This window comes from Mustelus asterias, chromosome 15 (genome assembly GCF_964213995.1).
Source record: "Mustelus asterias chromosome 15, sMusAst1.hap1.1, whole genome shotgun sequence".
Classification (NCBI taxonomy): Eukaryota; Metazoa; Chordata; class Chondrichthyes; order Carcharhiniformes; family Triakidae; genus Mustelus; species Mustelus asterias.
In genome coordinates this window covers 21,837,793-21,862,384 of record NC_135815.1, presented here as the reverse complement: position 1 = coordinate 21,862,384, position 24,592 = coordinate 21,837,793, and positions in this window count along the sequence as shown.

Here is a 24,592-nt window from a genome sequence, read left to right as displayed (position 1 = left end):
CTCCACTGAAGTTCCGGTATGTCAGGAGACACCCTGCAGAAATTGTCCTCCTTGAAGTTTCATGTTCCTTTCATCTGTGCTCAAGTGATTCAGTCTGAAGAATCGACAATCCTCAGATAGTTCAGTCTTCCCCAGGCCTATTCCGTTTATTGTGTGACACCGTGTGAACATAATGGGTGGGATTCTCCGGCTGCACTCGCCCCAAAACCGGAGAATCCCACCCGAGATCGATAGACCTTTGCGTGGTCCATCTCCAGCCACCACCACCCCCTCCCCCGCCCCCCACCTGCTACAATTCCCGTGGCAAGCGGAACGAGAGAATTCCCCCCCAACAACTCAGCATGAGCTTTCCACCACTGCTGTTGCCCTGCATTTATGGCAGGCAGCTGCTATTCAGGGGTTTAGCTGGGGTTTGTTATGTGTCCTGATACATGCCATGATCGAGTCAAGAAGATCATTTTCCAAGTGCGCATTGCCAGCATGTTCACACCCCACACAGTCCCTTGCGCGCATCACCCCCACCCATCCAAAATCTGCTCGTGTCCAACGCCCCTCGTCCACATTCTTCCACTCCCAAGCTCGCGTCCCCATGCAATCGTAAGAAATAAGAGCAGAAATAGGCCATTCGGCCCATCATGATTGCTCTGCTATTCAATGAGACCATGACTGTTCTGATATGATAATCCTCAACTCCACTTTCCTGCCTTATCCCATAGCCCTTGATTCCCTTACTAACTAAAAATCTGTCTATCTCAGCCTTGAACATACTTAATGACCCTTCCTCTGCAGCCCTCTGCAATAAAGAATTCCACAGATTCACTACCTTCCGGGAGAAGAAAAATCCTCCTCACCTCTGCGTTGACTGGGTGATCCCTTACTCTGTGATTACACCCTCTGGTTCTAGACTCTCCCACAAGCAGAAATAACCTCTCAGCACCTACCCTGTCAAGCCCTTTGAGAATCCTATATGTTGCCCCTCATCCTTCTAAACTGCTCCGATGCCAATATAAATTTCCTTAAATAAAGGGACCTTCCCAAGCCCCCTCATCACATCATCTCCAGATCCCTCACCCCACGACCCATTCATCCCACACAATTATATCTGAAATATCAGGAGTGCAGCTACCAAGATTACCTGTCCATTGAATCAAATGGACAGAGAGTGCCAGGCAATATGCACTGGCAGCATTAAGTAGTTCTCATGTGTCCAGGTTTAATAGGTAACCCAATTGCAGTATACATGGTGGCACAGTAGTTAGCACTGCTGCCTCACAGTACCAGGGAGCCAGTTTCATTTCCCGGCTTGGGTCACTGTCTGTGCAGAGTCTGACAGTCGTCTGCGTGGGTTTCCTCCAGACGCTCCGGTTTCCTCCCACAGTGCAAAAGATGTGCTGGTTATGTGCATTGGGCATGCTAAATTCTCCCTCAGTGTACCCGACCAGGCGCCGGAGTGTGGCGACACGGGGATTTTCACAGTAACGTAAAGTAAAGTTTATTTACTAGTCACGCTTACATTAACACTGCAATGAATTATGGTGAAATTCCCCTAGTCGCCACACTCCAGCACCTGTTCGGGTCAATGCCCCTAACCAGCTTGTCTTTCAGACTGTGGGAGAAAACCGGAGCACCCGGAGGAAACCCACACAGACACGGGGAGAATGGGCAAACTCCACACAGACAGTGACCCAAGCCAGGAATCGAGCCCGGGTCCCTGGCTCTGTGAGGCAGCAGTGCTAGCCACTGTGCCACCGGGCCGCCCTCCATTGCAGTGTTAATGTAAGCCTACTTGTGACATAATAAATAAACTTTAACTTTAGTTGACTGGCGATTGAATGGATGTCTATAAATGATCTCCTGGCTTTTTAAGGTACCAGCATGAGAACAAAATGCTGCATCAGACCAATGTGCACAGGCTGGATTATTCATCAATTATATTTGCTTATATGACAATTAATTCATGCAAGCTAAATGATTCAGCACAATCACTTAAAGCAACTAAATTAAATCCAATGCATTCGGGGTTTAAAATACTTTTTTCCCTTCTACTTCTATCCCCGGAGTGGCACGGTGGCACAGTGGCGAGCACTGCTGCCTCACAGCGCCAGGAACCCGGATTCAATTCCCGGCTTGGGTCACTGTCTGTGTGGAGTTTGCACGTTCTCCCCGTGTCTGCCTGGGTTTCCTCCGGGTGCTCCGGTTTCCTCCCACAGTCTGAAAGACGTGCTGGTTAGGGTGCTGAAATGTGGCGACTAGGGGAATTTCACAGTAACTTCATTACAGCGTTAATGTAAGCCTACTTATGACTAATAAATAAACTTTAACTTTTCTTTTTTAAGATACGGTTCATTTTGAGTCAGATAAGACTTCTGGATGAGCGTGTGGCTTGGCTCCCGGTAACGCTATCCAGCCACAATGTTGTTGGTGGACAATGCAAATCCGAGTTTATCCTGCGGCATTGATTTCCTGTCAGAATTTAAAAACATATGAGAATTCCCCAGTGCGTAGCCAGTCCAAAAGACACTGAAGTCAAAACTATCAATTGGCCGTAACTGGAGACGCAATCGTTGGAATTATTAAACAGAATGGAGATCAGCAGGTGCCCATTCGGCACCTAGGATCTGTTAATTCTTTGATCATATACAAATTAATTAGCACCTGTGTCTTGGCAAGCTTCCAGATTAATTATACTGATTCTGTCCCGCTGGCAAAAACATTCCCTGACCTTTGGTTTGCATTGCCGAAGAGTTCCTATTTTAACTCGAGCTGTGAAATGATATGAAATGAAATACAAAAATGTCCCCATTTTTATCACAACAAACCATGGATAATTTTAAAGTTTATTTATGAGTGTCACGAGTAGGCTTACATTCACATTGCAACGAAGTTCCTGTGAAAATCCCCTGGTCGCCACACTCCGGCGCCTGTTCGGGTACACTGAGGGAGAATTTAGCATGGCCGCTGCACCTAATCAACACGTCGAGGACAGCACGGTGGCAAAGTGGTTAGCACTGCTGCCTCACAGCACCAGGGACCCGAGTTCAATTCCGGCCTCGGGTCACAGTCTGGGTGGAGTGTACACATTCTTCCTGTATCTGCGTGGGTTTCCTCTGGGTGCTCCAGTTTCCTCCCACAGTCCAAAAATGAGTGGATTAAGTTGATTGGCCATGCAAAATTGACCCTAGTGTCAGGGGATTAGCAGGGTAAATATGCGGTGTTATGGGAATAGAGCCTGGGTGGGATTGTGGTTAGTGCAGACTCGATGGGCCAAATGGCCTCTTTCTGCACTGTAGGGGTTCTATGATGTCCTGGAACTGAGATGGTTGACCTCCAACTACCACCCCATCTTCCTTTGTGCTCGGTGTGACTTCAATAGCAGAAGGCTTCCCCCCGATTCCCCTGCACTGTAGGGATTCTATGGATTCTTTTGGTTTTGTGGGAGGAAACTGGAGCACATGGAAGAAACCCATGCAGACACGGGAAGAACGTGCAGACTCCGTACAGACAATGACCCAAGCCGGGAATCAAACCTGGGTCCCTGGAGCTGAGAGGCAGCAATGCTAACCACTGTGCTACTCTGCAATATCAGTGGACCAGAGTTGGGAGGAACTGAGTTCAGCATAATATAATTTCTCCCAGCTTGCTAAAGCAAGGTAGCCATAAGGAATGAGATGAGTAGTATGGTGCATGCAATTCTCTTTATTTAATTGCGAAATAAGGTACAATGTTGAATGTGTTGGCCTGAACAATAATACCCAGTCTGAGGTGTAAACATAAATAGAATTTTCAGTCTATTTATCTGCAATATCTAAAGTTAAAGTTTATTCATTAGTCACAAGTAAGGCTTACATTAACACTGCAATGAAGTTACTGTGAAATTCCCCCAGTTGCCACGCTCCAGCAGCTGTTTGGGTCAATGCACCTAACCAGCACATCTTTCAGAATGTGTGAGGAAACCGGAGCACCCAGAGGAAACCCACACAGACACGGGGAGAATGTGCAAACTCTACACAGACGGTGACCCAAGCTGGGAATAGAACCCAGGTCCCTGGCACCATGAAGCAGCAGTGCCAACCACTGTGCTACCGTGCCGCCCCTCTCCTTTAACACAACAATTTCTTAATGTGTTAACATCAGAGCTAGGCACTAGTGTCAATATTGTTAGCAATATCAAGCCTCGTAATATCTAAAGTTTTGTTTTTTCCTTTATTCTTTCATGGGATGCAGGCGTCGTTGGCAAGGCCAGCGTTTCTTTCCCATCCCTAATTGCCCTTGAACTGAGTGGCTTGCTCGGCCACTTCAGAGGGCATTTAAGAGTAATCCACCTTGCCATAAATCTTGAATCACATGAAGGCCAGACCAGGTAAGGATGGCAGATTTCCTTCCCGAAAGGGCATTAGTGAACCAGATGGGTTTTTACAACAATCGATGATAGCTGACAAAGTCACCATTGTTGAGTCTGGCTTTTTATAATTCCAGATTTAATAACTGAATTTAAATTCCACCATCTGCCGTAATGGGATCTGAGCCCACATTCCCCTGGGTATCTGGATTACTAGTCCAGCAACATTACCACTAGCCACCGTCTCCCCAGTGCTCCTGTGAGAAAATCTATTATGTAGGAAAGTGGGGGAATGTCCATGTAAAAGACTCAGTCATGGTAACAAAGAGAACAAGGAACAAAGAAAATTACAGCACAGGAACAGGCCCTTTGGCCCTCCAAGCCTGCCACGACCATGCTCCCCGCCTGGACTAAAACCCCCTACCCTTCCGGGGACCGTATCCCTCTATTCCCATCCTTTTCATGTATTTGTCAAGACGCCCCTCAAAAGTCACTATTGTATCTGCTTCCACTACCTTCCCAGGCAGTGAGTTCTAGGCACCCACCACCCTCTGTGTAAAAAAACTTGCCTCACACATCCCCTTTAAACCTTGTCCCTCGCACCTTAAACATATGCCCCCTAGTAATTGACTCTTTCACCCCTGGGAAAAAGCTTCTGACTATCCTCTCTGTCTATGCCCCTCAAATCTTGTAGACTTCTATCAGGTCACCCCTATTTGTCACTATCGTATCTGCTTCCACTACCTCCCCCGGCAGCAAGTTCCATGGCAGCTATCATCAAAAACCCATCTGGCTCACTGATGTACTTCAGGGAATGAAATCCACCATCCTTACCTGGTCTGGCCTACATGTGACTCAAGACCATTGCACTGGGGTGAATTTTTCAGGGGGCGGGTGGTGTTGCTCTCTCCCCATCCCCAATGATGATCGAAAGGTCAGTCGGCAGCTCACTGACTTTATAATGGGGTGCCCTGCAGTGATAACATGTTGGGATGGCCTTACCAAGCTAAGAGTGGGAATTCAACCCTTCAGGGAAGGGAAGTCCCACCCCAAACTGATTGCCCAGCAGTTAACCAGTCACAGAAGTGCTAGTAAGGAGTAATATCTGTTGCTGGGATTGCAAGGGGAGTCCCAGGAAGCGGACAACATGGGTACCAGATGGAGGTGAGGGTTTTTGGACAGGACGATTTTGGGGACCCAAACAGAGGGTGGGAGGCAGGGGTCATGTTTTAGAGGCCAGGGGAGACTCACAAATGGCAGTGCTATCTTCAGAGGTGGGGTTGGGGGGGGGGGAGCTTTCTCAAAGGGGCACGGGATACTCCACCAATGGAGATACCCACCTCCCTTCCAGCCTTTTACCCCAAGTAGATAAAGTAGCAACTGGCCACTTCTCATAGACTAGAATCGTAGAATCCCTGCAGTACAGAGGGAGGCCTTTCGGCCCATCTAGTCTGCACCGACCACAATTCCACCCAGGCTCTATTCCCGTTACCCCACATATTTATCCTGCTCATCCCCCTGACACTAGAGTCAATTTAGCATTGCCAATCAGTCTAACCCACACATCTTCCACCTTCCCCTGCCTACTGTAATGTGCTGGCCTCACTAGACCGAAGAGTGGATGGGTTGGCTGACTTCTTAATCACCCCCTGAAAGAAGGAAGGGAGGGGGCAGGGGGGCAGATCAGAGTTGGTCATGAAGGTGGTGGAACATCCATTTTATTTCATATTCAAATAGGCAGATGGGGGGAGGCTGTAAACCTCCCCCTGTTATCAACAGAGGGTCATGACCTTCATTTTGGTTACTCAGTAAAAGCATATTGTTAAAGCAGTCGGAGTTGGGGTTACTAAGGAACACTGTATGTGCACCAATGGAGAAATGTAAAATTATGGCGGTGAACTTCACAAATTGGCACGTACTTGACAGGGGGCAGAACCAACAGTGGAGTGCGGAGGTCAGCGTGGCTGGTTCAGGCCCCTCCCCCATTCGCAAAATTGTGAAGATGGTGACTTGGATGTACTGACCTACACGCCTAATTATCTAATTTACCCTTCCATCAAGTGAAGTTACACACCAGCACTATTAACTCACAGATTTGAGATAATTTGCACTCTTGCATACAGAGGACTGGGAAATTTTAACGTGAGGCGCTCACCTCTGTCAGCACGGCATTTGTTCAAGTTAACAAGCAGCAGAGGGGGAGAAGAAACATTTGATGTTCTTGACCTGGTGTCAGCCATGCAGGTTACATCAATCCCCTGATATATGGGGATTGCAATTAACTTCCCACATCAAGATGAATAAATACTGAAAGTGTACCACAGCAGTGTGTGATATTTACAATTGCTTTGTCGACAGAGAGTTCAGATTTAGCTCTTGGATTCAGATTATTTTTATATTTTTTTATTTGTGATAATAAAGTGCTGAGAATTCTGTCCAAGGCAGAACCAGACAGTCTACGGCCTTGGTAGTGTATTTGAGCTTCTGAGCTTATATCTATCTGCACCATCACTAAGATGGCCTCTATCCACCTCCATAACATCAGCTGAACTTCACTCCTGCCTCAGCTCATCTGCTGCTGAAACACTCATCTGTACCACTGTTAAAATTAAAGTTTATTTATCAGTGTCACAAGTAGGCTTACATTAACACTGCAATGAAGTTACTGTGAAAATCCCCTCGTCGCCACACTCCGGCGCCTGTTCGGGCACACTGAGGGAAAATTTAGCATGGCCAATGCACCTAACCAGCACATCTTTCAGACTGTGGGAGGAAACCAGAGCACCCGGAGGAAACCCACGCAGACACGGGGAGAACTTGCAGAATCCGCACAGAGAGTGACCTAAGCCGGGAATCAAACCCGGGTTCCTGGCGCTGTGAGGCGGCAGCGCTAACTGCTAGTTTCTAAGTTTCTATCAAGAAGAAATTAGCTATAGCTCTTGGGCTGAAGGGATCAAGGGATATGGGGGAAGGGGGATCAGTATATTGAATTCGATGATCAACCATGGTCAAAATAAATGGCAGGGGCAGACTTGAAGGGCTGAATTGCCTGCTCCTGCTTCCAGTTTCTATGTTTCTGTGTTTCTAACCACTGTGCCACTGTGCTGCTCCTTTAGATTTGAGTATTCTAGCGCAAGTCTGGACAGCTTCCCACCTTTCACACTCAGCAGACTAGAGGTAATCCAAAACTCTAATTTAGCCTGGGTGATGGGTTCAGAGAGTGGTTTCTGGAAAATTTCCCAGAGCATCTCATTCCAGCGCCAACCAGAGAGCAGACTGTAATAGATCTGGAAAGGTGCAATGAAACAGGATTAATTAATGATCTCATGGTGAAGGCACCCCTAGATAGCAGGGATCATAATATGATGGGATTTCACATTCAGTTTAAAGGAGAGTGGTGTGGATTTATGACTAGTGTTTTATACTTAAAATTAGGGCAATTACGAGGGCATGAAGACAGAGCAGGCTAAAGTGAACTGGAAATTTAGGTTAAGGGATAGGTCAGTGGAGAGACAATGGCAGGCATTTAAGGAGATAGTTCAGAATAATCAGAAAAGATTCATTTCAGAGAGAAAGAAAGCCGCGAAAGAAATAAGACCATAAGACATAGGAGCAGAATTAGGCCACTCGGCCCATCGAGTCTGCTCTGCTATTCAATCATGGCTGATATTTTTCTCATTCCCATTCTCCTGCCTTTTCCCCATAACCCCTGGCCCCCTTATTAATCAAGAACCTATCTATCTCTGTCTTAAAGACACTCAATGACCTGGCCTCCACAGCCTTCTGCGGCAAAGAGTTCCACAGATTCACCACTCTCTGGCTGAAGAAATTCCTTCTCACCTATGTTTTAAAGGATCGTCCCTTTAGCCTGAGGTTGTGTCCTCTAGTCCTACTAGTGGAAACATTCTCTCCATGTCCACTCTATCCAGGCCTCGCAGTATCCTGTAAGTTTCAATAAGATCCCCCCCACCGCCCCCCCATTCTTTTAAACTCCAACAAGTACAGACCCAGAGTCCTCAACCATTCCTCATACGACAAGCTCTTCATTCAAGGGATTATTCTTGTGAACCTCCTCTGGACCCTTTCCAAGGTCAGCACATCCTTCTTTAGATATGGAGCCCAAAACTGCTCACAATACTCCAAATGGGGTCTGACCAGAGCCTTATACACCCTCAGAAGTACATCCCTGCTCTTGTATTCTAGCCCGCTAGACATGAATGCTAACATTGCACAGTAAGTACAGTCAGCATTGGTTTTCTGGAGCGTGAAAATGGGAAATTAACAATGGAAAATAAGAAAATAGCAGATTAATTGAACAGATATTTTGGCTGGAATTCTCTGGTCTCGCATGCCCTGCGACCAAGGCCAGTGAGAACAGAAAACTTGCCATTGAGCTAAATCTCCACTCACCGGAACGAAGCCAGAGAATTTGAGCTACGAGCGAGGTCGGAGAATTCCGACCTTTGTGTCTTCACTAGAGGAAGTTAAAGATGGTATCAAATTGAAAGAAAAAGCATATAATTTTGCAAAAATGAATGGCGGGTGGAAGATGGGGCAGAAGATAAAGAAATATTGATGATAAGATTAATAGGGAGGGAGAAATCAGAGAGGAGAGAAAGTTAGCTAGAAACGTATAAACAGCGAGCAAGACTAGAGGATACAGAAATAATTGTGAATCAGGATGTGAAAGAGAAGGAGGGACTTAAAACAATTACAATCACCAGGCAACAGTAGAGGTAAAATCATTCAATCTAAAAGCTAACAAGCCCCAATGTCCTGATGGACTTCACCTTTGGGTATTAAAAGAAATAGCTGCTGAGATACGAGGTGCATTAGTTTTAATTTTCCAAAATTCCCTCAATTCTGGAAAGATCAGATTGGAAGATAGCAAATGTGACTCCTCTCTTCAACACTCCTGGCTGGCATAGTGGTTAGCACTGCTGCCTCACAGCGCCAGGGACCCAGGTTCGATTCCCAGCTTGGGTCACTGTCGGTGCGGAGTCTGCACGCTCTCTCCGTGTCTGCGTGGGTTTCCTCCCACAGGCCGAAAGACGTGCTGGTTAGGTGCATTGGCTGTGCTAAATTCTCCCCAGAGTACCTGAACAAGCGCTGGGTTGTGGCGACTAGGGGATTTCCACAGTAACTTCATTGCAGTGTTAATGTAAGCCTACTCGTGACATTAATAAATTAACTTTAAGTGCGGCATGGTGGCACAGTGGTTAGCATTGCTGCCTCACAGCGCCAGGGACCCGGGTTCAATTCTGGCTTTGGGTCACTGTCTGTGCGGAATTTGCACGTCCTCCCCGGGTCTGCGTGGATTTCCTCTGGGTGTTCCGGTTTCCTCCCACAGTCCAGAGATGTGCGGGTTAGGTTAATTGGCCATGCCAAATTGACCCTTAGCAGGGTAAATGTGTGGGGTTGCGGGAATAGGGCTTGGGTGGGATGTGGTCAGTACAGACTCGATGGGCCGAATTACTTTCCTCTGTACTGTAGGGATTCCATAATGGATGGAGACAGGAAGCAGGAAACTACAGGCCAGTTAGCTTAACGTCTATCATAGGGAAATTGCTGCAATCCATTATTAAAACATTATAGCAAGCCACTTAGAGCATCTCAATGTAATCAGGCAGAGGCAACAGAGTTTCGTGAAATTACTAATTTTTTTTGAGTACTTGGAGGAAGTAACAAGCAATGTGGATAAAGGAGAACCTGTGGATGTGCTGTATTTGGTATTTCTGGAAGGCATTTGACGAAGTGCCTCATCAAAAGTTACTGTGCAAAATTGAAGCTCAGTGTGTCGGGAATAACATATTAACATGGATAGAGGATTGGTTCGCTAACAAGAAGCAGAGAGTAGGCATAAATGGGTCATTTTCAGGTTGACAAGACGTGACAAGTGCAGTGCCATGGGTACCAGTGCTGGATCCTCAACTATATACAATTTATATCAATGACTTGGATGAAGGGGCTAAATGTATCGTTGCTAAATTTGATGATGACACAAAGGCAGGTCGTACAGTAAATTGTGAAGATAATATAAAGAGTCTGCAAAGGGAGTCTGTTTAGTGGTTGGGCAAAAAGTTTGCAGATGGAGTGAAATGTGGGAAAATGTGAACTTGTTCACTTTGGCAGGAAGGATCGAATAGCAGCATATTATTTAAACAGAGAGATATTGCAGAAATCAGTTACAGAGGGATCTGAGTGAACTGGTACATGAATCACAAAATGTTGTTACATAGGTATGGCACATGATTGGGAAGGTAATTGGAATGTTGTTGTTTTATAGTAAGGGGAACGGAATATGAATGTAGGAATGTTTTGCGACTGCTGTACAAGGCTTTGCTAAGACACCTCTGGAGTACACTTTTGGTCTCCTTACTGAAGAAAAGATATAGACTGGAGTTCTCCAACCTCATACGCCTCACCACTACTGCCAGCGGGAATGGAGAATTTGGCGCTCAGCCAAAACTCTATTCACTGCAGCGGGACAAGACAATCCCAGCCACTGGCGAGGTTGGAGAATTCCAGCCATAAATACGTTGGAAGCAGTTCAAAGAAGGTTCACTTGACTGGTACTCACAATGGAGTGTTATCTTGGACAAGCTGGATATGGAGTTTAAAAGGTTGAGAGATGATCTTATTAATGCATATAAGATCCTGAGGGGACTTGAGTGGGTGGATGTTGAGAAGATGTTTCTCCTTGTGGGAGAAACTAGAACTAGGGGATACAGTTTGAAAATAAGGGATCTTCCATTTATGATGGAGATGAGAAGATTTTATTTTTCTCTGAGGGTTGTGAATCTTTGGAACTCTCTTTCTCAGAGACAAGTGGAGGCAGTGTCATTGAATATTTTTAAGACAGAGCTAGATAGATTCTTGACTAACTTGGGAGTCAAAGAGTATAGAGAGTAGGTGGAAATGTGGAGTTGAGGCCCCAATCAGATCAGTCCTGATCTTATTGAATCTGTGAGCAGATTTGTGGGGCCAAATGGCCTCCTTTTGTTTTGTTTATATGCCACCTGCATCTTCCTAACTTGCACCAAGTCATATTCGCCCATCAGTCTTGTGGTCTCTGACCTACAATGTGTCCCGGCTAAGCAACTCCACAATTATAAAATTTTCAACCGTGTTATCTCATCCCTTCACGAGCTCATTCCTCCCTATCTCTGTAACCTCCTCCAACTCCACATCTTCCAACTTATCTGCTCTCTTTATCTCTTGAGTGTGCCCAATTTTAATCATTCCATCATTGGCAGTTTTACTTTCAATTCCCAAGTTCCTAATATCTGGAATTTCTTCACTAACCCTCTCTGTCTCACGAGTTCTCTTTCTTTCTACAATGATGGGTCTTTAAAATATCTCTTTGACAAGTTTTTTGGCCATTTGTCTAATGTTTCCTTAAATGTCCTGGTGCCAAATTTTGTTTGATGATTCTTGTGTAAAGTGACCTGAGACTTTTTGCCACGTAAGTTGTTATTGAATGATTTTGAAAGGTCCTTAAGAAAATTCATCAAATTAGCGTCAGAGAGTCATAGAGGTTTACAGCATGGAAACAGGCCTTTCGGCCCAACTTGTCCATGCCACCCTTTTTTTTTTAACCACTAAGCTCCCAATTGCCAGTATTTGGCCCATATCCTTCGATACCCATCTTACCCATGTAACTGTCCAAATGTTTTTTAAAAGACAAAATTGTACCCGCCTCTACAACTACCTCTGGCAGCTTGTTCCATGATGTGGAGATGCTGGCGTTGGACTGGGGTAAACACAGTAAGAAGTCTCACAACACCAGGTTAAAGTCCAACAGGTTTATTTGGTAGCACAAGCCACTAGTTTTCAGAGCGCTGCTTCTTCATCAGGTGAGTGGGATTTCAGTTCACAAACAGGGCATATAAAGACACAAGCTCAATTTACAAAATAATGGTTGGAATGCGAGTCTTTACAGGTAATCAAGTCTTAAAGGTACAGACAATGTGAGTGAAGAGAGGGTTAAGCACAGGTTAAAGAGATGTGTATTGTCTCCAGCCAGGACAGTTAGTGAGATTTTGCAAGCTTGTTCCAAACATTCACCACCCTCTGTGTGAAAAAATTGCCCATCTGGACCCTTTTGTATCTCTCCTCTCACTTCAAACCTATCCCCTCTGGTTTTAGACTCCCCTGCCTTTGGGAAAAGATATTGACTATCTCGCTGACCTATGCCCCTCATTATTTTATAGACCTCCATAGGATCACCCCTCAGCCTTCTACGATCCAGGTAAAAAAAGTCCCAGTCTATCCAACCTCTCCTTATAACTCAAACCACCAAGTCCCAGCAGCATGCTAGTAAATCTTCTCTGCACTCTTTCTAGTTTAATAACATCCTTTCTATAATAGGGTGACCAGAACTGTACGCAGTATTCCAAGTGTGGCCTTACTAGTTTTTAAATCTTAGTTAACTTTTGACTTCACGCTGTGATTTTACTCACTTTGTTTCTTTCTTGAAAGAGTATATTTCAGAAAATAAGCACTTGCGTCTTACAGCTCTTGCACATTGCTCTCAGGGTCCTGCGCTTCAGTGCATATTAATCTCTATTGCAAAGGTTCGCAGCTGAGCCCAGTAACTACACTCGACAGTATAAATATAATAATTTGATTATTAATTGGTACACATGAAATGATTACATATTGTGCTCGCCAAAAATATGTTTGGCAAAAGTAAATCACTCGTCATAGAAAATAAATCCACTTAAGGACTGAGGTTTATTCAAAAGCAGCCATTTGCAACCATTTTACGATGCATAAGTCACATTAATTGCAGACGTTAATTCACAATTAATCTTCTGGTGTCATATTATAACATTCGTCGCTAAAATATTAGGGGATAATGAGATTTCTTTTTTTTTAAATGAATTTGGAGACCTTAAATAATGAAAGCAGAAAACGTGGCAAGGGGCAGGAGGTCAGGCATCATTTGAAAGAGGAATACAAGTTGGCATGGGATCCTTCTTTGCTATTTTTTTGTCCAGATTTGTGGTCCACTACCAGATAAATTTTGCAATCTCCGCGTGACCAATCTAGGCTTCAAGCAAAAGTACCATCTGAATGAAATGTCCTGCTTATCAAAGTTGATTGGGTGGCCAGGTTCAAATGGCCCCGCTCAGTCCAGGTCCCCTCATGTGTGAGTCACACAGTGCCAGGGACCCGGGTTCGATTCTGGCCTTGGGTGGCTGTCTGTGTGGAGTTTGCACCTTCTCCACGTGTCTGCATGGGTTTCCTCTGGGTGCTCCGGTTCCCTCTCACAGTCCAAAGATGTGCAGGTTAGGTGCTTTGGCCTCGGCTAAAATGGGCTCTTTATGAATGCTTGGCTACTTTTCGTAACCTATGATTATCTCAACAGGATGGAGCGGCACAGTGGTTAGCACTATTGTCTCACAGCAGCAGGGACCCGGGTTCAATTCCAACCTCAGGTGACTGTGTGGAGTTTGCACATTCTCCCGGTGTTTGTGTAGGTTTCCTCTGGGTGCTCCGGTTTCCTCCCAAAGTCCAAACATGTGCGGGTTAGGTTGATTGGCCATGCTAAATTGCCCCTTAGTTTCAGGACAACTAGCAAGGTAAATACATGGGGTTACAGGGATAGGGCCTAGGTGAGTGCAGGCTGGATGGGCAGAATGGCCTCCTACTGCATTGTAGGATTCTATGAGTCTATAATTCTAAGTCCACAGCTCAACAAGTTGACAGAGAAGGTTAGGAGGGGCCACTGGGAGTAACTGGAGAGCATGAGTTAGCATGGGACATGGAGGTGTGGGGTGAGGGCAAGAGGAGCTCAAAAATAAGGAAACAACTGGGACAAAGTCCCAACGAACCAAGGCAGGCCTTTTAAACAGCCTGCCTCAGCATTTGGAAGACAGCCCCTCTCGCTACCTCTGATGTGCATCTGAGGGCAGCAGGCCCGATTCCACCTTGCACCTGCCCCCAAAAGCAACAATTCTGCCATTCAGGGCAGTTACTCCCAAAGCACATGTTTGGACTTTAGGAGGAAACCGGAGCACCCAGAGGAAACCCACACAAACACCCAGAGAATGTGCAAACTCCACACAGTCACCTGAGGTTGGAATTGAACCCGGGTCCCTGCTGCAGTGAGTCAGGAAATTTCCGGACTCACGCCACCTGTTTCAAGGATGGAAATCCAGGTCAACATCACGATCGGAAAAGCTGCACCAAGGGCTGAATGATACAAAGCGTGTCACAAAAGGTTGTGGCGAGAGAAGGGAAACCTGAGAGACAGGTGGTTCTATGGTTCTATGGTTCTATGACAGGAAATACCTTTTAGAATTTTAAAGAGTTTAGGTGGGATTTTCCAGCCACGCTCGCCCCAATACTGGAAAATCCCGCCCGAGGGCAACGGATCTTTGCATGGTCCCCCCTCCCCCCCCTCACCCCCTCCACCCGCTATGATTCCTGTGGTGCGCGGGATATGAAAATTCTGCCCTTTAAAAGGAGTTAGAATAGTGTATGATAATACATCTAAATTTCACCACAGAGTGTAGGAAAGATGAGAAACCGATAGGGTTGGTTTCTTTAGAGCTTAAGATGAACAAGAAATATCAAAGAATCCATTGATCATCATATCACAAGAAATGTTTAAAGTTTTATTTATTAGTCACAAGTAAGGCTTACATTAACACTGCAATGAAGTTACTGTGAAATTCCCCTAGTCGCCACACTTCGGCACCTGTTCAGGTCAATGCATCTAACCAGCATGTCTTTCAGATTGTGGGAGGAAACCGGAGCACCCAGAGGAAACCCACACAGACAACGCGCAAACTCCACACAGACAGTGACCAAAGCTGAGAATCGAACCCAGGTTCCTGGTGCTGTGAGGCAGCAGTGCTAACCACTGTGCCACCCTATGTTTCACTGAAGTGAGAAATTGGAGGGTATAAGGAAAAGGGTATAAGTAAAAAGTAAAATGTCAGACAATAACATTTTTTTCACACACGAAAACAGAAGATGCTGGAAAATCTCAGCCGGTCTGACAGTACCTGTGGAGAGAGAATAGATGTGGAGATGCCGGCGTTGGACCAGGGTAAACACAGTAAGAAGTCTAACAACACCAGGTTCCGAAAACCTAGGTTCCGAAAGCTCGTGGCTTTTGCTACCAAATAAACCTGTTGGACTTTAACCTGGTGTTGTTAGACTTCTTACTGGGAGAGAATAGAGCCAACGTTTCGAGTCTGGGTGACCCTTCGTCAAAGCATTTTTTTGCCTTGCGGGAGTGTGAGGGTATGAAAGCTCACCCCCCACCACCCCACAACATCCCATCCTCCCTGCCACCCCACTCACACACATCTCCAAACCTGCAAAATCAATATTAATCTCTCGGGAAGATCCAGTTATACAAAGGCAAAATATCAGATATTTGACATAAATCCTCAGGCTGAAGACAATCATAAATTTCTTCTTTACGTGTTAAAAGTTCAAGCTGCTGTGACAACAATCATCCAAAAGCCAATATTTACATGGCTTTCAAGTACTGCTCCCTAACTACTATAAGAGACAACAAGTTTCATGTTTTGATACAAAGTGCCTGTAGTTTTTTTATTCATGCATGAAATTATAACCAAATATGTTTCATGCCATAAAGGAAAACACAGTTGAGTTGATCCCAGAAGAGAATTGGCTGCTATCAGCAATTTCTGACTCAAGGCATTTAGTATATCTTGTTGAGCATTACTGCTCAAGTTCATTGGTTCCAACCAGTTCTCTCCACCACGCTGCTCTCGGCTGGCTTATTTACATAAAGCTAACTTGTGAACACTGGTCTATCAATCAAAATTGTTCTCTCTGCATTTTAACTTATTACCATGTCCAGGACCACACAGCAACCACTACAATCAATGGCAAGAGGTTGGCTATCCGAGCTTAAAATATCTATCAAACTGAACCTAAATATTGGGCCGAACTAAAATAAAATTTTGGCCAGGTATTAAATTCAAAATCAATCCTGGTCAGTTATACGGAAGTATGAGGCGATGCATAAATACATCAACAACATACAGACTTTGATTTGGTTTATTATTGCCACATGTATGGGGATACAGTGAAAAGTATTGTTTCCATAGAATCCTACACTGCAGAAGGAGGCCATTCAACCCATCGAGTCTGCACCAACCACAATACCACCCAGGCCCTATCCCCATAATCCCATGCATTTACCCTAGCTAGTCCCCCTGACACTAAGGGGTAATTTAGCATGGCCAATTCACCTAACCAGCACATCTTTCAGACTGTGGGAGGAAACAAGAGCACCCGGGGGAAACCGATGCAGACACTGGGAGAATGTGCAAACTCCACAGTGACCCAAGCTGGGATTCAAACCTGGGTCCCTGGCGCTGTGAGGCAGCAGTGCTAACCACTGTGCCGTTTCTTGCACACAATACAGATAAAGCATACCGTACATAGAGAAGGAGAGGAGAGAGTGCAGAATGTAGTGTTACAGTCATAGCTAGGATGTAGAGAAAGATCAACTTAATGCGAGGTACGTCCATTCAAAAGTCTGCTGGCAGCAGGGGAGAAGCTGTTCTTGAATCAGTTGGTACGTGATCTCAAACTTTTGTATCTTTGTTCCCCCAATGGAAGAAGGTGGAAGAGAGAATGTCCAGGGTGCGTGGGGTCCTTGATTATGCTGGCTGCTTTGCCGAGTCAGCGGGAAGTGTAGACAGAGTCAATGGATGGGAGGCTGGTTTGCGTGATAGACTGGGCCACATTCACTCTCGCCATTTTCATCAATTTCAGTCAGAAATTGCAGTCTGGGGGCAGGCTGCTCAAGGGGATGATAGGTGAGCCCCAGCATCACAGCCCATCCAACCATCTGGACACCATCCCAAGGGCTCAACGTTCAGAGGAAGAAGGTGAGAGCTCCAAGCATTTGTAGGGAATCTCATCATCCCCGATTCCTTGGCCAAATGCTCCAGCTGCTAGCCATGTCCAAGCATGGGCAACTGCACTTGCCAATTTTCTTGTAGGGCAGTGTGAGGTAGGGCTCCAAAGGGTCTCTGCATGGCAATGTCCTCCAAAGAGTCCTTCCATGATCCTCACAGCCATATAGTCAGTGATGTGAGCAACACGTCTCCATGGCAACAAGGGGAGCACTACTGGACTCACTGTAGTGTAGAGATAAATGTCGCTTTGAGAAGTAAGAAACTATAGGTGTGTAAATAGAGCAAACAAATACCCTTAACTATGAAAAAAATAATATGTACAATATATTTACAGATTTTTGAATGTGTCCATGTATTCCAAAGTCTTTATCATCTCAGCTGACCTGAGCTGTGCATCCACATACGTCTCATCAATTCTTTATTGAGTTGGATTGTAGGACCCTTCCAATGGGCATCCCTTTCTGTAGCCAAGCATCTACCCTGAACTCCTCGTCAGCTTTCAACCTCATGAAGGGTCCTATCATGTGAAGGGCTGCTGTGTAAGAAAGCTTCTGGCGATGATGGCATCCTGCATGGTCTCTTCATAGCATGTGTGTGTCCCTGGTGTCCAAGGACGGGGGACATCTCCGACTGGAGACACCCTCTCATAAAATAAAAAATAGCCACCATGGTGGAGTGGGGGAGCCCTGTAACCTGTAGTTGTGACCAAGTAGGTAGGGTGGGCCTCAAAGCCATCCTAGAGTGCTGATCCCTGCTCCAGTCTGCTATCAGGAGGCTGCCTACGGACAGTGCCATCCAGTCAGGCTCTGGTCAATGTCCTTTAACTAGCTTAACAAGCTACCCACTATTCCACATCCAATCCCACCTCTGGGAAAATGGCTAGGGAGCAGGGTGACACTGGCGACCAACACACTGGCTGGCAGCGCAAAATTACATGCCCACCCATCTCAGCTCCTGCCCCCATCAGCCTCCAAAAACCTTGCCTGGAAGCTTTGTGAAAGAGGTGACTTTTAAGGGAGAGGGGGAGGTGAAACCATGAGGGAGGAAATTACAGAACGTGGGACCCGGCCGACTGATGGCACCAAATGGCAATGAGGCTCACAATCGTCAAGGCTGCTACTTCTCGCAAGCAGAGAGCATGCTCCACAGTGAAGTACTTTCAAATTCCTCTTCACCTTTTTTATTTAGTTAACATGCATCTGCCATCGCTCGGCAGAAACCGTAACTTATAATGCAAGAAGCTCCAAGGAGACATGACATTTCTGCCTGAGTAGCGTCCTGAGATGTGTTTAGTTGTCAGCCGCTGCCTCAGTTAGCAAGCACATCCACAGCAAAGATCAGAACCCATCCTCCTTTTAGTGTCTGAACGCCAATCTAAAACTGCCAATTATTCCCAAACTTAGGTCGCACCATGACCAGCCCCAAATTGGCAAATAAACTGAAGTGAGCAAACCTCGTCCTGCTTCTGTCTCGACGCACACAAAGTGGAAAAGAGCATTCACGGCAATAGATTGCGAATTGATTATTCAGCAATTCTAGATTTCTAACCACGTGATTGCTTTTTATAGAGAAATGCCATGCCTGGAGCCTCTGAAAGTGCTAATATTAACTCCAGCAAGTTCCAACAATCTGATGCATGTTTTTTGAAGCGAAGAACAGGTGTTTAGTGGTTGACCGATCATAAGACGCATGGTCTACCACAAAATAGCATTCTCTTTTTCTCCGTTGTGTTCTGCGTTCAGTTCAAATTAAGATCATTTTACTGTTGACCACAGTGCGACTGTACTGTAGGAAGTTTGCATCATATAAACAGTAGGTGCCTGTAACCAGATAATATTTCACTTTACATGCACACTAATCGGGGCGGCATGGTGGCACAATGGTTGGCACTGCTGCCTCACAGCGCCAGGGTCCTGGGTTCGATTCCAGGCTTGGGTCACTGTCTGTGTGGAGTCTGCACATTCTCCCCGTGTCTGCGTGGGTTTCCTCCCACAGTCCGAAAGACGTGCCGGTTAGGTGCATTGGCCATGCTAAATTCTCCCTCAGTGTACCCAAACAGGCGCCGGAGTGTGGCGACAGGGGATTTTCACTGTAACATCATTGCAGTGTGAATGTGAACCTACTTGTGACACTAATAAATAAACTAATCACGAGTTTCTGCTTTGGGTGCAGTTGCCAATCTGGCCGAAAATTACACTATTTTTCAGAAGTGTTTGGTTTTGCTCAAGTTACCAAATGCATTTACATATTGAAGAATGTAAAATTTAAGAAGTTTCTGCATTAAAAAAAATTCCATGATACATTTAAGAGTGATAATCTAAAGGTATTATTAACACGGCCAAAAATGGACCGATCACAGAAAGTAAGCAATTTAGTCAAGGTTGGGGCAGGGTGGGGGTGGAACTGGATAAGGTGCAGAAACAGACATGGGAGTTGCCATGCATAATTAATCTGTGCCCATTCACTGCAATGCAGGCAGCATCCAACCTCTGCTGTTTGCTCATTCACATGATTTCAGCATGTAGCCAATGCTAACTGGGTGGTTGAGTAGCTGCATGCCTGAGTTGGTGCAAAGTCATGAGAGGGTAGCACAAGTGCAAACTAGCACGCATGAGCGAAAGCAAGCTCGCACTTCTTAAAATGGAGGTGGGCTTGCGCTGGAGCAGATGCTGGAATTCATTGCAAATGTGACTTGGCCTTGGGGATGATGCAGGTAATGGCACAGTATGGCAGGTAAGGTAATGCTGTACAGTTAGTTGGTGTCTCGCTAAGAGGTCTGGAGGCTTGTGTGGTTGAACATAAACTGTTTATTGTTAACACATAGCCATACATATCTGCAAGGGTGATGTCTCCATGTTGGCTCCTCCTAGACTGTTCGACACACAGTCTACAATCAGATGACTCTTTACATCACCATATGGGTGGTACTGTTTTCCCAGTCCCACATTAACCCTTGCTCTGCCTGAACACTCTGACACTACAGACAGCAGCTCCAGATTTCCCTGAGTCAGCAGTGGAGGCCTTGGTGCAGGAGGTGGACAGGGTCAGCAGAAAGGTCCCTCTATCCACAGGGAGCCAGGAGGCCATCCAGATAAACTCTCAACAGGCAATGGCAACGGACTGTTGTGCAGGTCAATGTAGCCCCTAGATCCTGGATGCCATGGTAGAAGAAGTTCAATGACCTCACACGAATGACTAAGGTCAGTGAATGCATTTCCAAATGTGACACTCCACAACCAGCACTGCTGGCCGGGCACATTGTGTAATTCACCACAATCCTTGAGTAATCTACCGACAGTCGCCATCAATCACAACTCACACCTCACATTTATAGCTTCACCTCACATTTACACATTTAGCATTTCTGCAAGCTTGACACCCACATCTCACACCTTTCCTTCTCTTGCGTCACAGGCAAGGCCAACACTTTTCAACATGGCGCCCCAATAGGATGGCAGATTACGTGCCATCAGGATGCCCCGCCACGGAATACGAGGCAGAACACCCAGTTGCATAATTAATGGGTTTGGGGCAGAGACAAACACTCCATGTCCCCACACCTGCCACTGGACTCAATCCCAGATGGGAGAATTCCACCACTTTTGCCTAAAATTTTAAGAGCTTCTACAAATACCTGTAACTTATACTAGAAACTCCCTGTAGTTATTAACTCAATTGGTGGCATGACCAATTTTTGTGGGGAGAGCTAGTTTCTGGCTCAATGTTTGTTAAACTAGTCCAAAAGATCACAAAAGCTCAGGCTCATTTAGCTGGACATAATGCACAGCATTCCCCCCGGCCCACCCAATCCCAGTTGCAAAGTGTGCAGTGTCCACCTGCCTGCCTTCTCTTGGGCCCCGCCCCCTTCAGGCACCACCCCTCCCAGTAGGCCCCACCCCCTCACGCCCCACCGCTTCGCACTGCACAGTTTCTGGTGGGCACTGCCAGTGTGCCAGGCTGGCAGTGCCAGGGTACCTGTTGGGCAGTACCAGGGTGCCAGGCTGACATCTCCAGGATGCCAGAGTGGCACTGTCTACGGGGCACCCCCTACCCCTGACCTCTTGTGGGGACCTTAATGGCTTCTTGATCTACCTGCGAGGCCATCACGACAGGTCCCCGTTGATTGCATCCCGCATTTACTTGTAATATTTAAATTCTATTTTAAATTGAATTTATCCGGTGCCTGTCAGCTCGCGAGAGATGAGAAATCGGGGGCGAACCTGATCTCTCAGCTCTCTCGCGATCTTACTGGCTCGCCCCGCTGGTCGACCAATGGGGTGAGAAGGTAAGATCCCCCCCCCGGAGAAAATCATCTATAAGCTCCTGAGAGCGAAAATAGGATGCATCAACATAGCAGAAATGAGAAAAGTTGACCAAAACGTTGGTCAGAGATGCGTTTTAAGAAAATCTCAAAGAAGGAGTCAGGGTGAAGAGGTGAAGGAGAAGGAGGTAGTGAAGTGAGGGGTGGGGGGGTGTGGGAGGGGAGGTGGTTTAGGCAGGAGATTCCAAACTGCAACCTGGATAGTCCCCGTTTGCATTGATCTAGCTCAGCAAGAAGCCTAGATTCAATCTGAATGGGAACCTTTTAGTGAAATAACAATGGGAAACCAGTAATAATCACAGAATGATTACAGGCTGCCATTCAGCCCATTGTGTCTGCATCAGCTCTCCGAATGGGCAATTCACCCTGTGCCGTCCCCCACCATTTCCCTGTAACCCTGCCCATTCTTCCTTTTCAGATAACAGTCATAACGGTGGACTACAAGAGGGCACATGTTCAAGGTGAGAGGGGAGAAAGTTCAGAGGATACGTGCATGGAAGGTTTTTCACACAGAGGGTGCTGGATGCCTGGAATGCGCTGCCAGTGAAGGTGGTGGAAGAAGGTACGTTAGCAACATTGAAGGCGTATCTTGATAGACACATGAACGGGAGATGAACAGAGGGATGGAAACCATGTACAGGCAATAAGTAGTGAGTCTAAATAATGATTAGAAATCGGCGCAGGCTTGGTGGGCCAATGGGCCTGTCCCTGTGCTGTATTGTTTAGTTTATAGTTTATTTATTTATTAGTCACAAGTAAGGCTTACATTAACACTGCAATAAAGTCACTGTGAAATTCCCCCAGTCGCCACACTCCGGCGCCTGTTCGGGTCAATGCTCCTAACCAGCACGTCTTTCAGAATGTGGGAGGAAACTGGGGCACCTGAAGGAAACCCACGCAGACATGGGGAGAACATGCAAACTCACACAGACATAACCCGAGCCAGAATCGAACCCAGGTCCCTGGCGCTGTGAGGCAGCAGTGCTAACCACTGTGCCACCCGCTCTTTGGTCTTTGTCCTTAGACAGTTTATTAGAATTATCCCTGAATGCCAATCTGGAACTTGCCACCCCCACACTCTGAGGCAGTGCATCCCTGGACTCTTTATAATTAAGAGATTATTCAAGGTGGGGGTGGGAGCGGCGGGCGGGGGCCGTGGGTGGCAATGCCACCTAAAATTTGAACATTAATAGATAACATTAAAAAGAGAAAATGATGTTCAGGGTGATATTCTGACCCATCCAGTTCACCAGTTCTGAAGACGCTAGCTTACCTCCCGAGGGTTTTTTTTTCTCCAAACTGGCATGTCTGGTGCACAAATCGTTTGCAACCGAACACACATTGAAAATTTGACAGGACTATTGTCTGCCCAGAATGCTCATTTGTAAAATATTCCCTTCTCTTTCAGCTGCTGATTCATCAGCTACTTCTGCCGCTTATTATTCTTTCTGGCCCTGCAGACTGTTCGTCTCAAAATGAAGACACTATTATCCTTCATTCAATTTCCTGTCTTTACGCCATTATCACTAATCCTGTCAGTGATCAGGACGATGAACTCCAGGACAGCCACTGTCCACCATCACGATTTTCATTTACATAGTGGGCGCGATTCTCTGAAAAAAAAACCTCAAAGTGCTGCTGCCAGTGGGAAAATCGATGCATTTCTCGCTGGCCCAGGCACCGTTAATCAGGTGCTATTTGACAATATTTTAAATCTCCCCCCACGGGAATCGTGCCAGGCCAAACTCCCCAGGCGCCTGAATCAGGGGTCAGCTGACCAGAAGGAACATCATTTAAGTGTTCCCCTGGACACTGGTTGACAGTCCAGCCAGGAACGTGGCTCTAAGAACAGCTGCGCCAAGGATACAGACCTGAACCATATGCTGGAAGCAGTAGGGGAGAGGCGCACCCCACAACCACTGCCAATGAGGGCGGAGACTTTGGCGCTCTGCCAAAATCCCACTCACTGCAACGGAACTGGAGAATTTCAGCCACGGGTGAGATTGGAAAATCCCGGCCCTTGACTCTCAAGCTTTGGCTCAATGAGTGGCATGCGGACAGCCCCTTGCACTGGAAAGCTTCAAACTTTTCACTCCCTCCCACACATATCAGGAGGCCAGATCCCCCAGGTCAGTGACAGCAGCATCATGGTTATTCAGACCTGCTTTGTGGCCCTCATGCAGGGATTACCAGAGACTCTGATAGGGGGTCCTCATTGAGGGATCCTTGAGCTTCTTGCCTGAGCTGTCCCGATGCTTGTGTGGTGCAGATGTAACAACTGTCCAGACCAGCGGCTCTTTCATAAGAGGTTGAATTGAAGAAATGTGGTTATATAAAGCTTATTGGTTTTGTTAGAAGCTTTGAAGGCAAGAAAAAAACAAAGCCAACGTTAATAAAGTGTTATTAGAAGGCACCTCTGCTTTTTAGGAAGGTTTGGAGACTTGAAACAAAGCAGTGCAAAAAGAAAACGCCTGTGGTGAAAAGAGGAAGCACTTCAGGTTTAATTGAGCATAAACCGATTGAACAATGCAGTCTTTGAACTTCCCAGGTGCTGTCAATAAAAGCAGCTTTCACCAGCTTATGCACCTTCTGTTCCTTGTGTGAACAAAGCACCATTAATCCTCTTGAAATTGCCTAGACCTCTAAATGAAACAACCCTGTAAAACTTCATGGAGCGGACGGTGATTGTATAAATAAACAATAATGCCTGAACTGAAATTGAAAGTTCCTGTCAATCAAAGTGGTTCAAAGAGGTATGAAAGCAGCAAGGATTTATGAAATCTATCAAGGGGAATCTCTCTCTTGGTATAGAGCGCTGCTGATAATACTAACAGTCCAAAGAAGTCTGCTAACACCTGGAGCTTATGGCATCTCCCAAGGACAGTCCCTAATTTGGAATGGAGTGCTGCTGTGATTTAGAAGGCTTCTGGACGCCCCATTGGACACGGATTATAATGTGACAAGGTGATTTCAAAGCTATTACAGAAAACAGACAAGAATCTACAGTTTAACCAG